The following is a 15903-nucleotide window of genomic DNA, read 5'->3' on the forward strand; positions in this document are numbered from 1 at the left end:
GTTTAAATCGCAGCCTGTGCGATTAGACAATCGCGTTTTTAACAATCGCGAAATTATCGCAAATGCAATTAAAACAACTTTATCCAGAGATACACAGAGGAGACAATTTCACATGCTGCCATCTTGGATTCCTTAATGTGCGTTCGCGCAGCGTCCTGTGCTCGTCGTTGTTTGAGTCACACATGTTCTATGTAAACGTGTTTTATGTGCGCTGTCTGCGCTTCGGTAAATGTAATAAACGTAACGATTTGGAAAGTGCAAAGGATTCTGTCTCGTCCATCGCCTTGCGCCCAACGTTACAAGAACATTTTTAACTTTTTTAAACTGTAAAAACACTGGGTAAACTGTCAGTGACATGGACTAACTGTAAATAGTCACTGACACTGGATAAACTGTCCTTCTGTTTTTAGATTGCCGATTTGACTATCGTCGTTACCGGCACTGTCCGACGCCATGTTGTTTTACAGTTAGTTAGACCGAGCACGCCTGCGTGAATTCAGTGACGAGGCGGGGGTAAAAGTTGACAAAAAAATCGATCTTTGGACGTACGAATCGATTATCAGATCGCCATATGCGAATCGATTCTGAATCGGAAATTCGATTTTTTCAACACAGGCCTAATTGCAGGCTATGGTGAACGTAACAAATCTACAAATAAATGTCTATAATGTTTTGTGTTAGACAAAGAACAAAAAGCACAAATAGGCAAAATTAATTACAAAAATATCATTATAAAAGGTAGGCTATGTACCTTTGCGTAACAAAATGCAAAATTATTAAAATTATACTTTTGATGGCTTCACGAATATAGTTGCCTCTAATGTTCACTTTGTTCTCTCGCCATATTGTGTTGCCGTTTCAAATGGAGAGGTCTTGTATTAGTGAATAGCCGATGTGTGATCCCACGTCCTAACGACCGTGTCACCAGTTGTTTGAAGATGTTTCCATCACAGTATGGAGGTTCATAGGCAGCGTCCCAGACAGCACAAGTACGTCTCAGAGACGTCGTATTTACATCAGTATATCGTAAAAACATCGCGTTCCATTTTCGAACGTCGCATATACATCATATGCACATCTAATTTACGATTTAAAGCGGGAGCGTCATATTCATCGCCATTGCATCGCTGCGACGTCAAAACAACGTTTCCCATCCTGATGTGGCAGAGTGAGATTTTTGGGGCAACCCCACTCCCTCCCTAATTGTAAATTGCGGTGGAGCCGTGTGAGTCGCGGGGTAGGTTAATCCTGCCATTATAAATAGCGGGGGTGTGGTTACGGGTGCGGATTCCCTTCTGTCATCCGGTTTTCCCAGCACCTCTAATTCTCACAACGGTGGCAAGTTATCGTTGTTGGGCCTGGCTTCCTTTGGTGGACCAGCTTAATACCGTCGGGGTATGGCGCTTCTTTTATCGGTGAGTGCGGTGCGCTGAGAACTATGCTCTGCTGTTTCGTCGCAGTTCGGTGGGCGCGTCATTGGAATTACTGTGCTGATCTATCTACCACGGGTGGGCAGTTACTATTTGCCCTTGATTTTACAAAACGTTGGCATATTAAAGAGTTTGCTAAGTAATGTAACGCAGTCATGGTGGTACCATCTCTCACAGTTGTCACAGCATATCTGGAACAAATGAAAAGCAGGTCTAACTGAAAGGTGCCCATCTAAAATGTAGAAATTACTATCATGCTTTACATTTTTAGTCCAAAGATTTGATGCAGTGCTCTATTGATAAGTTAAGTGCAAAGATGTTACAAAATAAATGATTGAGAATTTACTGCACTCATTTGCATGTCACAGTTAGCATATTAAACTGCCTAAAAGGTGAGTGTAACATTCTGCTTGACGCAGAGCAGGGAGGCGGACACAAACGCTGAGAAGAGCAAGATTTATTCAAGGGGATTCCATAAACAGAGTTGTAGTCACGGGCACGGGTCATAACGGGAGGGCAATCAGGAATAAGAGTGTGTATTACAAGGGCCCAGAGGTAGAAGCCTGGATGCAAAGCAGTGAAAGGATGAGCCTTTTGAAAATGAAAATGTGAGAATTAGACCTTCCTTACTTGAACAGGAAGCCAGCATGGTGTTTTCAACAAGAATCACATGTTGACAAACAATATGAGCTGCAGTATTTTGAATGCTTTCTAGAAGCCAGCAAAATGTGAGTTACAGTAGTCAAGTGTAAAGATGACTAGAGCTTACTGATGTTGCTCGTATTGATTTAGCATTTCAAGAGAAAAGATCAAACTCATGAGGAGCTCTAGCAATGACACTTGAAGGTGAGGTTGTGTGTGAGCCATCCCAGGCTACATGACCAGATAAACCCTGAAGATAGGATGAGAACCAAGCATCACAAGAAAGTGATGAAATTCACATGTAGTAGTTCACAGTATCAAAAACAGTAGACCAATCTAGTAGGATGTGAACAGAAGACAACCTTTTCCTGGCTTTGTGGGGAGGTTTTGTTATTGACAATACAGCAATATCTGGTGAATACCCTGGTCTGTACCACAGATGGTTGACTTAAAGAAATTTGTTCCTCTCAAGATACTAATAAAACTGAGAAAAGACAGCCTGTTCCAAGGTCTCTGACAGAAATTTGAGAAAATGGGTCTAATTCACAGTATAACTGAGCATAATTATAAATGAGTATAATTCGTAGTTTGTAGGATTTAAAGGATCCCTGAGAAAATGCTATATTATGACATTATGTACGACTAATAGCCTAATATCTCATATTTGTAGTACTAATATCTCAACAATAGTACATGCAGATCAATGTATTTAGATGTGTTGCTGCGCTTACCCAGTTTGTTTGATCATGATCCTCCATTCCACAGTAATGGCACAGGTTGCTCAGATTGTCTGAGATGAAAGTATTAATACATTTCCTCATTTTTACATGTCAAACATATGTCCATACAGGATGTGGTACTAATTAACTAGCATAAAACGTATATTATTTTAATAAAGAACATGCATTTCAGAGGACATAAATTTTATGCCATTTACAGTGACCAACCACAAAGACAACACGCCAGATTCCTGGAGGGGAGTCATGGCAATGCCCAGCCTCAGCTCATTGACTGCCTCTTGAGTGGTTTGGGTGTTGACAGCCATTTCCTTTAATATGCACTCCGCAAACTAAGGACAGTTTAGATCGATCAAAATGATAAGCCTGCATTGCTAAATAATAAGGTTGACTGTTAGACAACAAAATATTTAATACAAGTAACTAAAAGATCTTGACACATGCCACTTGACCTTCATCATCATAATTTGGGTTCAAGTGTAAAAACGGATAAAGTTCTTGTGAACTTTTAAATTAAAATTATAATGTTACAACTGCTGTAGTCTACTGTACACTCACGTTCAAAGCCAAGACACCACCACGATCCTGCTGACGTGCATGACGGAGAGTGCTGCACGTTACAGCCTGTCTTTCGCAGGAACGCCCTTTAGTGTAATTATGACAATACACACTCTTATTCTCAAAAATGCATTTGGGATGATTTCTAGTATGTGTATGATTTATTGTGATTTATAATACCACTGTATATTTACCTTGTTGCTTCCAAGCACCTGCCGTAAAATGCACCCCCTTGTAACTCAGTCTCTGTTGATGGTAGGTCAAATTCACTTTAGAATTACACAGCTGAGACCATTTCATGTTGATTTTCATTAATATAGGACAATACAGTTAAGCAATGTATAATCATCCTTCTCTAATACATTTGTCCTGGCAAATTACTGGGGGTCAATACACTCGCCATGACGTTCTAGAATGTTGACGTATAATGGAAAGGACCAACGAGCGTCCAGCAGTCCTGTACCTGTGGGTGAGCAACAGACGGACTTCTTCAGGGAAACCCAGGTAGGTTATGTAGTTATAACTCTACTGAGGTAAAATAAATAATGAAGAAATGTTTAACTGGTTGTTTCCAAGAATCTAACTATCTCTGAAAGTTAGCTAGCTAGTTCGCCTTAGCTTAGCTTCTTTGTAACTAAAAGACAAATCAGTATGACAAAAAAGGGAAAGGGAATGGATGACCTCCTGTAATTTGTTACAAATTGCAGAAGAAGTATCAATCAATCAATCAATCAAAGTTTATTTGTATAGCGCTTTTCACAACACATGTTGTCACAAAGCGCTTTACAGGATTTAAAAGGTTAACAATACTATGGGTCCAGAACCCTAATGAGCAAGCCAAAGGCGACAGTGGCGAGGAAAAACTCCCTATAATGGTGGGGATTAGGAAGAAACCTCGGGAGAACCAAGACTCAAAAGGGAACCCATCCTCCATTGGGCGGCCCGTTAACACACAAATTACACAAAATACAGACAAATACACAAGTCACACACAAATCACACAATCAGACTAAGTAGAGTAAAAATGAAAGTTCTGGGTTTTGATATTGTCACTGTAAATGTCTGTTGATGAACGCCAGGCTTTCATTCCATGTCGGAGCAGCGATGCTGGTATTGTAGGATCCGACTGCAATGTTACTTTCCAGGTGAACCTCGGAGAAAAGATACAAGATGTAGTAAATATGTAACAGATTCATCAAAGGCCAAACTAAACAGATGAGTCTTTAATCGAGTTTTAAACATTGAGACTGTGTCTGAGTCCCGCATAAAGGCAGGAAGATTATTCCACAGTTGTGGAGCTTTAAAAGAAAAGGCTCTTCCACCTGCTGTGATCTTTTTGATCCTAGGAACAGTTAATAACCCTGCGTCCTGTGAACGAAGTGAACGTGCTGTGTTGTAATGATCAATAAGTTCACTAAGATACTCTGGAGCTAAGCCATGCAGTGTTTTATATGTTAATAAAAGTATTTTATAGTTAATACGGAATCTAACAGGCAGCTAATGTAATGACGATAGTATAGGACTAATGTCCTTACCTCTTCTTAGCTCCAATATCAAAACCACAGCTTACAGCCAAGGGGAAACCATTAAACCCTCCAAACACTTGTAGGTACCTGATCATACCTGCATTGAAATACAAAAAAGAATGACTTAAATGTATTTATATTCATATGCCATTTATGTATTCACAGCCCCAAGTCTACCCAGAGTAAGGCAGCATTGGATGGAGGTTAACTTCAGGGATTTCACTAAACAACGCTAAAAGAAATATATCAGCAATGTTAACATTCAATAAATCTCCTAGCAGAACTACTCGCACACAGAATAGGGGCCAGGAATCCAGTCGACACTTCTGAAAATGAGGGGGAAAAGTGTAAAACAAAGAAAACCTGCATACTTCCACATTATACCTACTAAATTAATACAACACCACATTTCAACCCATTTAGAAACATAAATAGATCACTTTATTAATCCCAGAGGGAGTCACGTATTGCAGCATTGTTATAATAGTATTCATGATGCTAAAAACACACTTATTGTGAACATTACACTTTGCTCTGCTGACACCACTCAGTGGTCATATTCTAATGGATACTTTTCAAAGTAAGAAAGCACTGCTGATCTAAACTGTCATTAAAATCTGATCAATTAAGTCTGATTAAACCTATTGTGTCAATGTTTCCCCCCCAGCATCAAACCCGCCACTACACAGTCAGAATGTGGATTTTAGAACAATGTCCTCCTATCAAAGTAAGGTTATAGGGTACAGTAAAACAGATACTCCATGTAAACTTAGCTTGTTCCCTAAAATGCAGACAGTATCTGCAGTGTACCTTTATATAAGAAATTACAAACACATATGAACACACACGTACTTACCAAAGACATATTCTTTCCACAGCGCCACAGCCACAATAGGAGTCCTCCGATTGGTCTCACATCTCCACCTCATGGTAGGACACATACTGAAAGTTTAAAATGTTTACTCTAAGCAGTGCAATATTACACATACACTGGGTCTTCATATTAAATATTTGTTGTTGGGCACAGCAGTTTAAGGCAATGTCCTTATTTTTGTCCATTGCATTGACTCTAATTACTGCATGTTTTTACTACTTTTTTAGCATCAAGAGCTCGCGCCTCAGGACGTTTAATACCCTCCCAGTGCACTCGTATGTTTTCAAAAATTTAATTCCAAACAAACTCAATTTCACTAAACATCCTTGCTCAAATTAAATATATCCATGTATATAATAATGTGAATGCAAACCTTTTTGAATATTCATTTAAATGTTATTGTTGTGTATGTTATATATGTCACAGCCACTGATTGATGCATCCTTGAGGCTATTGGTGAGGTGCAGCTGCAACTGCAGCATTTAACTGCAGTTGTTCAGGCAATGGCAGGAGAGAGGAGCAGAAATCTTCCAACACCACTGGAAGAAGATCTGGAAGAAAACATACTCCCCCTCCAGTGTGCAGAGGATTTCGTGCGCCTAGAACATGATTTGACCAACAGTGACACAAAAAAAAGAGGTCAGTACTGAAATATACCATTTTAACAAAGTCGCACAGAGTACACATTTTGTAAACATCTTGTAAAAGATAAACATTTATTTAGGAACAAAGTAATTATCTTTTCTTTCGAGTACAAAATTAAGAACGATATATCCATCCATCCTGAGGGTTGATTTAAGGAACATTATTATGAACTCCTTAATGTTTGTACTCATACCTTTTGTAAATTTTAAAAACCTTTTATGAATTCGGTCCCTGGTTTTTATTTATCTGTCTGTCTGTCTACAGATGTCAAAGCTGTCATTAGATGGGGGCAGTCAGGGCCTGGTGGTTAGGGAACTGGTGTGGCAGAGGAGAAAAAAAGGAATTGGGCACACTCGCATCAAGGAACTTGTAGTATGTAAGTATGAAAATAAGACCATAGTATACCAAACATGACAAATATAGTACAATAAAAAACAAATCACAAATAGCTTTGTTTTATAATTGACATTTACCGTCTTGGTTGGTGATCCTTAGTTTTGATGTGTATAGTCACAACAGGGGTGAATAATCTTATCCACAAAGGCTTCATGTTGGTATCAGTTTTTAAAAAATTATCATGTGTGCTTCTGCAGCCAAAGTGCCCCTTTCTGGATAGAACTGGACACCACTGAGTAAAATAACTGACTTTTTAAGAAATTTTAAGATGGCATATCTCAGAAATGATTTGCAATGCATATTACATGGAACAATTCAGTGTCACTCTTAAATCTTAAGACGCACATACATTTAATTAGAAATGCTTGCCTTCTAATATGAGGAGAAATTAGTGCCAAATTGAAAAGCAGTCATTGGAAAAATGTATTCAAAGTATAATATCCATAGTGCCGTATTGCTCTAAACCACAGGCATACTAATTAGTACCTGCACTCATCTGTTGTGTTTTCATCCCTCTTTCCATCCCATTCATTTTTCCACACCCACAAGCCATAGAGTTTCTGTATCTGAACAGCCACTAAACTTCATGTACACAGCTTTTCATTAGCACTTCTTAGCAATAGTGCCTAAATGGCTTATTAGCAACAGGCTCATCCTTAGGCCCAAAATTATCTTAGAAACTAAAACATACAAGTAATTTTCTAATTAAACAATGTTGTACTTACAGCGTCTGCGATGAGAAATCCTCAGCTGTCCCACCCATGTGAAGCTGTGCAGAAAAGTCGATGAAAGACTGGCTTCGTCTGGCGCCTGACAGACCTCATCGCGGAAGACCACGCTGAATCAACGTGATCAAGTCGATTTAAGCCCTTCGTGTTCATACATGGACAGTTCCGTTTTTGTTACAGCACTGAGAAAATGATTTACAATATCATAGTTAAACAACGACAACACTTTTATTATATGTTGTTAAAGAAAGGAATATGGAAGGACAAATGGTGGTAGATTTTGCTAAGAGGATAAAGATAAAGATGGCTGTAGTTAACACTTACTTTAAGAAAAAGGAAGAGCACAGGGTAACATATAAGAGTGGGGGAAGATGCACACAGGTCGACTATATCCTCTAGGAGACAAAACCTGAGAGAGGTTAGTGATTGCAAGGTGTTACCAGGGGAGAGTGTAGCTAAACAGCATAGGATGGTGATATGTAGGATGGTTTTAGAGGTGAAGAAGAGGAGAGTGAGAGCGCCACCTAAGATCAGGTGGTGGAAGTTAAAGGATGAGGACTGTTCGCAATTGTCATGGACAGACTGACACGCAATTGCCGAAAGATGATTATTTTGAATAATAATAATGTGACTTACATTTTATCATTTTTTAGTAATTGTTTATGCATGTGAATTGGTTCTAAAATACAACTTTTCAAAATAATATTTTATGTACACTTTAGAATTTGTTAAGTTTTTGTTTGTGCATGTGAATTAGTTAATACAACTTTTCAAAATTGTAAACTGGCTGTCTCTTTACATCTTTTAAACTGGCTGTCTCTTTAAATCTTTTAAAGGCAAAATCTGAATAACAGGAAATAGGAATTAAACTCCACAAACAACTATTTCGTTATCTAGCTAGTTGTCTACCTGGGATTATATGCAGAACAAGAATAAATAGGCTACTGCTGCTCGCGTGAAGATCTTTAAAAGAACAAAACATGAAAACGCTCGACGGAATAACGGACTCGCATGGCTTGATCCAAAAACGACGTTGGTAAGACGATGTATAGACGCTTTAACGATGAAGCTGTAAGCGTCGCATAAACATCGTAAATACAGCTTAAAAGCATCAGATGATGAACGTCGTTCGGAGATCAGATGGACGTCGTTTGAACATCAGGTAACGACGTCTATGCGACGTCGTGCCAGTGAGCAAACGACCGACCGCAGATGCTTTAACGACGTAACTGTGAACGTCGCATAAACGTCTTGCCGACGTATCTGTGCTGTCTGGGGTTATCACCATTCGGCAATTTACATTTAGCTTATATTGCATAAGTTTTGTCCCCCAGCTCAAGTTAAGTTCCCTTTATGTAGTGAATTGTGAACTTGTGAATAAACCTCCGTCGCTGTGGTTAACATTCATGCACTGTTTGAACAATATTTGTGCATTTATTGCGGCTTGAATAAGTTTCATTCCCCACCTCAAATTGAGTTCAATTTATGTAGTGAATTGTGAACTTGAGAATAAGTTCTTTTAAGGGTTTCTTTTAACAATGTAAAAATACTAGTTTATTAAAAGGACAATTCTGGGAAAAGTCATGAAAGGAGGATTCTGAAATTGGATCCAGTGCAAAGATATTATAATTTTTTTGTGCTGCTGCGGTCAAGTAACCGGTGCTTGGCGCTTCTAGGTATAAGTAGGTCGAACAGAGGCAGCGCTTGTAGTAGACGTCACAGTGGTTAAATGACTGGTGCTTTGGCGCTTCTAGTGTTAAGCCATATGTAATGCCCCAGCAGCGATTACAACCAAAACCTGTGCCAGTTACAGCCATTGCGTCTCAATCCACTATCCAACCAGTGATGTCATCCTACTCCCCAGAGCAAGATGATCTCAGTCTAGGTAGGAACTGTGTGCCTATGTCTAGACTTCCCAACTCTAGACTAATGAATATAGTACTTAAGGGCATACCTTGTTTTGAAGCCTACCTTGATGATTTGATGATCTTTTCAGATACCTGGCAGCAACATTTGAAAATGCTTGAAACGGTTTTCTTAAAGTTTGACCTTTGGATGCCAATATACAGGCTATCAAGGCTTTTCCCATTCCCAAGACTAAAAGGGACTTGAGGCATTTTTTAGGAATGGCTGGTTACTACCATTGCTTTTGTAGGAATTTTTCTGATGTGGTTTTACCGTTGACCAATTTGTTATGTTCTTCCGTAACCTTTAAATGGTCCCATGGGTGCCAAGAGGCATTCGATGCAGCAAAGTTTCTGTTGTGTAGCTCACCTGTGTTGCACGCCCCCAATTTTTCAAGGCCTTTTAAATTCGAAGTGGATGCTAGTGGTACAGGAGTGGTACTGTGTTGTTACAGGGAGACGCTATGGGAATCGATCAACCTGTTAGTTACTTTTCTAAGAAATTCGTGAAACACCAGTTGAATTACAGTACTATAGAAAAGGAGACTCTTGCACTGCTATTGGCCCTACAACACTGAGGTTTACCTAGACCAGCGTTTCTCAAAGTGTGGGGCGCATGGGTATTGCAGGTGGGGCGCAAGCAATTGGAGGAAATGAACCTTTTTAAGCTTGTCATTTTAATGCCTGTTCATTTTGCATAAGCCCCGGATGTTTAAAATGTCTGCGGAACAGTGTGAACCAGGGCTAGAACAAGGGCCACCCCCCCCCAACAAATCACGATCACCACCCTATTTGTATTTTATTACCATTTTGTTTGGGTGATATGGGACAGGTGGGGCATGGAATTTCCCCTTCTTCTGAGGTGGGGAATGATAGAAAAAGTTTGAGAACCACTGACCTAGACAGTTCAACTGAACAAATCACAGTTTATACTGATCATAATTCAGTAGTGTTTTTAAGCTGAATGTCCATTTCAAACCAACGCCTGATGTGCTGGTTATAGATTGTACAAGGATTTCACCTAAAGATTGTGCACAAAAAGGGTTCTGACAATGTGATGTCTGATGCTTTGTCTCTGTGCTGAATAACTAGTGTTGTGTAGAGGATTATTGTGTGTCTCCCCCAGGTCTCTGTTTTTAAGGGGGAGGGTGTTACATCCTATGCTGCCGGATCCACCTCCTGATCCTCCGGGCCTGGATTTGGCTACCACCTCACTCTGGCTCTGCCCCTCCACTTAGGCCTTGTGGATGTATAAGAGGATGAAGATCCCAAGATGGATTCAAGGAGGGGAGAGAGATTGAGAGGAGACAGAGAAGCTTTGTGTGTGATACTGGTGTATGATAATGGTGTATGCTGCTGTTCTAATATATTGTGTGCTAGCTCTTTTGGATTTGTATAACTTTGTGTCTTGGTGTGTGTTGTCTCTCTTTGGTACGAATTCTGTTAGTCTTGTGTGAGCCCTGTGGGAGAAGTTATAAATTCGTGCTTAGACACTGGTTGTAGGGAGTGGTGCCTTTTTGTTTGTTTTATGGGTTTGTGGTTGTTTGCTATCAGTGTACGTAAGAATTGTACTTTTGTTTTAGGATTAGTTACATTATTTTTCTAGGGGCGGGGGGTTGTTTGTTATTTTGGCCTTGCCACTCCTGACGATTGCCAGTAAACTTACTTGTTACAAAAATCATATAACTTTGTCCTGGATTTACATTTCTTCCATCATCCATATTAGTACAGATTATATATATACATATCTGTTGTGGCCTTTACCTAGACAAGGGATGTAACAACGGGCTCAGGTGGTAGTCAGCAGGCTCAGACGGTAGTCAGGTTAGTTGGGTAAACTCATTGTAAATGAATACTTTTGCACAGGAGGTTCAAAATCCAGGAAGAGTGAGGAACATAAAATCCAATAATCCAGGAGAAAACTAACCGAAAATAGTAGAAAAAAAAATAGAAGACTGAAAAGGGGCAGCAACAGGCGCTCTCAACTCGAAAAAATATAAAGTGTAATCAGATCCTAAACAACAAAGAGCATGAATTACAATCCCAAGTCTGTGGTACCTTCTGGATCTGGTTCCTGCCACACCAAGGTTATAATCAGGGCTCTCAAGTCTCACGCATTGAGCGTGTGACACACGCATTTGACCGTCTTCACACGCTCACACGCCACACTTCCGATTTCACACGGCGAGAAAAAAAAATCTAGTTTATTTACCTCCGATCCATATCTATGTCGCCCTCTACTGGCGATCGATCGCGATATACAAACCCCCACCCCGCTCAACAACTTACGTTCGCCGCCACCCCCCCCCCGCTCAACAATTAACTTTCGCCACCCCCCGTCAACAACTCTCACACTCTGACATGAATCCAAAACTTGAGAGCCCTGGTTATAATCGTTAACGAAAACGAACGAAAAAACGAAAACTGATATTGAAAAAACATTTTCGTTAACTGAAATAAATAATAACGGTAACGGTAAATAAAACGATAACTAACTGTAACTATATTTCATGTTTAGAAAACTAACTAAAACGTTCTGAAATTATAGATAGGATACCCTTCGTTTTCGTGATTGTCAATTTATTTATAAGTCTTGTGAACTGATATAAAATAGTTTTTTTTTCCACTAGAAGTGTTATATTAGCTGGCAGAAGCGTACGGAACCTCATGAGAGGGTTTTCCATCCACCGAGTTTTTGCGCATTTTGAAAATACGCATGAAAAAAACTGGATGGAAAAAGACCAAAATCCGAAAAAAGCCCCAAATATCGCAAAAAGATTTTTACGCTAGGAGGAGGTGGAAAAGTTAACTATCGCATCGCCAAAATTTGGAAAAACTGGATGGAAAAGGGTTTTTTGCATAAACGATGACGTATCATGCCTCAAGTCATGTGGTTCTGTACACGATCGCAATGTAAAAATGGCAAATGCATACAAAAACAGTTCTGGAGAGAGCAAAAATTGAATTTAACTTCTCCGTTTATAGAAAAGAAAAAGAAAAAAATTTTTCAAAACCTCAACGTGCAAAAATGCGTAACTGCCAGATGGACGTAAAACCACTATTGTTTGGCGTCCTCTCACGTGATCTAAAGTTTATTCGCATAACTGTAATGAATGGAAACAAGGCTTAATTCGCATTTTTTTCTGCCGAAACTTGGAAATTGCGCATTATTTTTTTGAAAGGTTTGGATGGAAACCCTGTCATGGTCCGTCATGTCTCTTGTTTAGAACTCCTGCTCGCCATGCTAGCCTGCAAAATTACAACAACAAAAGTTGGGAGAAAACGGCAAGTCCTGTATGGGATTTTTTAAATATGACTATGAGAAAGACTACATGTCTTGTAGTGTAAATGGGTGATAAAATATATGGAGCAGTTCTCAAGATGAAAAACCCCACGAATATCAAAGCTCACACAATAGGGCTAACAGCCAGTACCTTGACAAACTAGCCTCTGAGTAGCTCAACCAAAAGAGAAGCAAGATCCTGGCGAGGTAGGACCGGAAAGGAGAACCATAATGGACTGTTGATCAAACTAGTGATCAAATAGTTGCTGTTTGGTTAATATGCAGGAAAACCGCAAGTAGGTGGATGCACTAGTTAATGTGTTGAGACTGGATGTCAACAATGACTGTGTGACTCGATTGCCTTCAAAAAGTTTGGCTTTTCACACAAACCAAAATAGGGTTATGCTCCTATGTTCATGTGTGTCCTTAGTCTGACAATTTTCAGCAGCAATAGTGTACTGTTGGTTGTTCAACAGTAATTGAATGCACTTTTTAAAATGGTATCTTTTGATGAGTTTTTATTACACAATATTTACTTTGAACTTTTTGAAACCTGCACCTGAAAAATAACCCAAAGTATAAAAAACTAAAACTAATACTAGAACTAATGAAAACTAAACGAAAACTAAGCTTAAAAAAATGTAAACTAATAAAAACTAGTAAACATCCTCTACAAAGTAATTCAAACTAACCGAATTAGAAAAAAATATGTTATAATGAAATAAAAACTAAACTATAATGAAAAATCCAAAACTATTATAACCTTGTGCCACACTCCAGAAAAGTTTAAATTTCATCTGTCCCACATATTATTCCATACAGAGCTAATTTTCCGTTTTATTTTTTCATATGGTTGCCCACCTGCCCGAGAAATACTGAGACGAGGAGAGACAAGCCTTTCTCGAGATTCATCCTGGGACAGCCACCTCCTGCCTAACAAGCTATGATGAAGGATCAACCCACTGCCCTGACTAATCAGTGTGGATGAAGGATAACCCACTGCCCTGGACCCTCTCACCACCCCAAATTCTCTCCTGCTATGACTACTATTACCAACCATCAAGACATTTATGACTGAATAGGAATTACATAGAAAACTCATGCATATAAATACAGACCAAGATGGACTTTGTTTATCCTTTCCATATTTTCTTTGTTTTTCTATCTCTTTAATTTGTTAGCTGACGGCGTTGGCCAGAGGAGGATGGGTTCCCCCCTGAGTCTTGTATCCTCTCAAAGTTTCTTCTTGCCGTACAAACATGATAGTCTACTGACATACAGTATTTGCTGCTATTCATGATTCAGTAAATAGATCTACAGCTGCAGTGAAATATAGGAAAAAGCACACTTTGCACTTTGTAACCATTTGGTTGACATGGCCCTCTCCTCTGAAAATCTTCTCCCTTATCTAATTAGTGTTCAGTATGGCTATGTGTGTGTGTGTGTATGTGTGTGTGTGTGCTTACCACACCCCTTTCCTGTCCGGTTAGATTTCATCATGGCTATGTGTGTCAGTCTGTGATCCACACCCCTTGTTAATATGTTTATTTAAACCCTTATGTTTGTCTTGTGTCTTTTCGGGCGTTGACCAGTTTTGCATGTTTCATAACATTCTTGTGTTGAGCCAAAAACACTATTCATATTCTAATGGACCCCACCTGCTTTGCCTCTCTGCTAAATGTTACATGGGTAAAACAAAAGTAAAAAAAGTAATCTAAAATCTTTAAAAGCTGCCCTGTAATCTTTAATTGTGAATAGTATTACAGAGCATTGTATGTGAAATGAAGCAATGATGAATATTTAAATATTGTTTAAAGAGTATTCATAAATATTGTTTTAATTGTATCCAGAAAATAGTGAGGAGAACCCCAATTTGCTCTCACAGTGGGCCAAACATGCCTTTCTATTCCAAAGATGATCTATTGAGTTCAGATCGGATGATTGAGGAAGCATGAAATCTGAAATGACTTGGACTTTGTGAAATGCCATGTTATTATGTGGGAAGTTTTCATTAAAAGCTGGGAAAACTGGATTTAGTCAGCAACAACACAGATACATGTGTGTGAACCTCTGTCAAAAAGCTCCTGTTTCTCTTGAAGCTTTGTGTGAACTTTGCTACATATGTTTCATATATTCAGGCCTGATAGTTTTCAGGCGCCACGCCGGAATTCCGGCGTACCGATGTGTCTGCGAGGAAAAAAAAATGGTTCGCCTAGTGATCTGACCATAGGATCTGACACTTCTCTTGGTCTGACATGTGCAGGTTTCACGGTAACCAACACCAAGGCCTAGCCTACTAGCCATTAACCAGTCAGAAACAGGGCGGCGCGGGACTTGCTCTGACCAAACACATTGATAGATTCAGTAGGAAATCTCGGGAAATACACATGCATATTTTTTTTCCACTGTCAACGCGAAACATATATACTCAGCCATGGATCACAACTATATTAAGCCTGGTGAAAACATAAAAAACTTCGATAAAGGTATTAAGAATAAATGGCGCTGGTCTTGGATAGAGGATAGGACATCTGACCCTCAATAGCCGGGTTTCCATCCAAACCTTTCGAAAAAATAATGTGCAATTTCCAAGTTTCGGCAGAAAAAAAATGCAAATTAAGCCTTGTTTCCATTCATTACAGTTATGCGAATAAACTTTAGATCACGTGAGAGGATGCCAAACAATAGTGGTTTTTACATCCATCTGGCAGTTACGCATTTTTGCACGTTGAGGTTTTGAAACTTTTTTCTTTTTCTTTTCTATACATGGAGAAGTTAAATTCAAAGTTTTTGTATGCATTTGCCATCTTTACATCGCGATCATGTACAGAACCACATTACTTGAGGCATGATACGTCATCGTTTATGCGAAAAACCCTTTTCCATCCAGTTTTTCAGAATTTTGGCGATGCAATAGTCTAACTTTTCCACCTCCTCCTAGCGTAAAAATCTTTTTGCGATATTTGGGGCTTTTTTCGAATTTTGGACTTTTTCCATCCAGCTTTTTTCATCAGTGGATGGAAAACCCTCTAATGACGGATCGTGTATCAGATAAAAAAATTCCCTTGTGCTCCTTCATTGCTGAGCTTGACTTATCGTTTACCATTGCTCAACCTCTTGTCACTTTTTGTCAGAAATTAGCGGAGGATAAACCAGCCCTCATGCATTTGTCGGTCTCGA

The 15903-nt window shown here is 39.3% G+C and overlaps 3 long non-coding RNA genes across 5 annotated transcripts; 1 reads left to right on the plus strand and 2 right to left on the minus strand.

Annotated features, from left to right (window-relative positions):
* Window positions 1-1578: 1578 nt before the first annotated feature.
* LOC143492566 (uncharacterized) lies at window positions 1579-3918 on the minus strand. Of its 3 annotated transcripts, none has more exons than XR_013125286.1 (6): window positions 3831-3918; window positions 3562-3613; window positions 3368-3453; window positions 3020-3141; window positions 2804-2862; window positions 1579-1621 (listed from the first exon to the last, which is right to left on the minus strand). It is a non-coding gene; the product is annotated as an uncharacterized LOC143492566 (long non-coding RNA). The 3 variants fall into 3 exon arrangements; XR_013125285.1 differs by lacking the exon at window positions 1579-1621 and adding an exon at window positions 2265-2322; XR_013125284.1 differs by lacking the exon at window positions 1579-1621 and having other exon boundaries at window positions 1926-2862.
* A 178-nt stretch (window positions 3919-4096) lies between these two features.
* LOC143492567 (uncharacterized) lies at window positions 4097-6262 on the minus strand. Its single transcript, XR_013125287.1, has 4 exons — window positions 6141-6262; window positions 5750-5835; window positions 4903-4990; window positions 4097-4518 (listed from the first exon to the last, which is right to left on the minus strand). It is a non-coding gene; the product is annotated as an uncharacterized LOC143492567 (long non-coding RNA).
* Window positions 4938-7675, plus strand: LOC143492565 (uncharacterized). The gene is made up of 6 exons (XR_013125283.1): window positions 4938-5620; window positions 5772-5823; window positions 5995-6042; window positions 6194-6406; window positions 6677-6788; window positions 7536-7675. It is a non-coding gene; the product is annotated as an uncharacterized LOC143492565 (long non-coding RNA).
* The last annotated feature ends 8228 nt before the right edge of the window (window positions 7676-15903 follow it).

The sequence above is a fragment of the Brachyhypopomus gauderio genome, unplaced genomic scaffold (genome assembly GCF_052324685.1).
Source record: "Brachyhypopomus gauderio isolate BG-103 unplaced genomic scaffold, BGAUD_0.2 sc79, whole genome shotgun sequence".
Classification (NCBI taxonomy): Eukaryota; Metazoa; Chordata; class Actinopteri; order Gymnotiformes; family Hypopomidae; genus Brachyhypopomus; species Brachyhypopomus gauderio.